Raw genomic sequence first — 1,923 nt, 5'->3', positions numbered from 1 at the left:
AACCTCAGGGGAAGGCGAGTGCACGCTACATCATCACCGCGACAAAATACCTGACCCGATGGACGGAAGCACAGCTGGTTAAGGACTGCACGGCCGTGACAGCTAAGAAATTTTTGTTCGATAATGTGTTGACATGGTTCGGTTGCCTGAAAATTTTAATGAGTGATCACGGGACACACTTCCTAAATGAGACCATTGGCACACTCATCGAGGAATTCCAAGTGTACCATCAGCAAAGTACACCGTACCATCCGCAAGCTAATGGGACAGTAGAAGCATTCAAAAAAATTCTGGAAACTGCGCTGACCAAGGTATGCAATGCGCAGCGAAACGATTGGGACCTGCGCATACTTACCATATTATGGGCATACAGAACCACGTGCAAGAAATTGATGGGTCCGACACCTTTCAGGTTAGTCTATGGCATGGAAGCAGTCATGCCAATGGAATACATCGTACCCAGTTTGCAGATAGCAGCAATCACAAGCATGTCAGACCGCAAAGCCTTGGAAGAGAGACTCACGCAATTGGAAGAACATGAGGAAGAATTGTTTCTGGCGGGATTCCATCAGCAGGTCCAGAAATAGCACAAGAAATCCTGGCACGATCGCCATATCAAGTTCCACACATCCAAGGTAAACGATTTAGTGTTGTTGTATGATAGCAAATTCAAAAAAATTCCAGGGAAACTCCGAATGCATTTGTTAGGACCATATGTGGTAAAAGAAGTTACAGATGGAGGCGTGGTCCAGTTAGTCAAACTTAATGGAGAACCCTTCCCAGGAAGAGTCAATGGCAGTTGCCTGAAGCCCTACATGGGTGGGTCGGCTGTCTAACTAACCGACCAAAGCAATATCTTCGTGACCCAACAAGCCGGACAGAGGTGCGAGACTATAAACATGGGTACTCTAAGCTGACATCAAAGTAGAGAATCAAGTCGGACGCAAATGATTTAGAAGCAGAAATGGAGCAGATCCAGACGATGGCAGCATGGTGAGTTGCGGACCTTCGCACCGCACAGGCACAATTGGATGGACTTTGTGCAAAGATTGCCACACCAGCAGAATGACTCAAGGACGAGTCACAATGATTGTGTTGGGGGTGTGTTGGGCAGCGGATCCCTCCATAGCGGGTTTTTGGTGCTTGAAGCACCAAATTTTGGTCAATGTAATGTAAAGACCTTGGAAAATGCGGGCGCAGAGTGCAAGAGTCTAGGGTTGTCTAGCCTAAAATAATGTAATTTAATATAGAATGTGTCGACCTACCCATGGTCTGTGGACCATGGGATTGTATAAATAGAGTGAGGCACTAGGTGTAAAAGGAAGTTTTTTGAGTTGTTGAGAAGTAATATGGGTTTTGAATGAGGAATTCACTCAGAGTTTGTAAGTCCGAGTCTTGGGTCGTTGTAGTAGTAAGAGGCTCTGCAGCTGAGTGCGCAGAGGCCTAGTAGAGTTTGCAGCTGTGTGCGCAGACCCCTGCAGCTGAGTGCGCAAGGCAGAGTTGGGATTGTATCAGAATAGAGGATTAATAAAAGATAAGTTGATTCTAAAATATTATGCATCTGCTCGTAGATCTGTGTGTTTATGCTTCTGTTGTATTTATGCATCTCGTTACAGTTTTATGATTGCGCGTGTTAGTGCTTGGAATTCACCTAGGCTGAGATAGACAAACTCTCAAGGCTACATCAAACCATTTCACCTCGTAGCTAGCCCTACGAGGTATGAGAAGGCTCTCTCGGGTCAGATTTGATAGATCTTTCAATATGATTAGGCTGACCAATTAAGAATAAAGATTTTAGGCTAGTAAATTGATAGGGGGGTTGATTTAATGATTTTTGGGGTTTTTGGTGGCAATTGGAGGGAGTGCAATTCAGGGTGCGGGGATTGAGCACAGTTTTTGCAGGGGGATCTTTGGGGCAAGGTA

This window comes from Pinus tabuliformis, chromosome 4_1 (assembly GCF_031772625.1).
Source record: "Pinus tabuliformis cultivar Carrire ecotype Pingquan chromosome 4_1, CPIR1, whole genome shotgun sequence".
Lineage (NCBI taxonomy): Eukaryota > Viridiplantae > Streptophyta > Pinopsida > Pinales > Pinaceae > Pinus > Pinus tabuliformis.
This window is presented reverse-complemented; position numbering follows the sequence as displayed.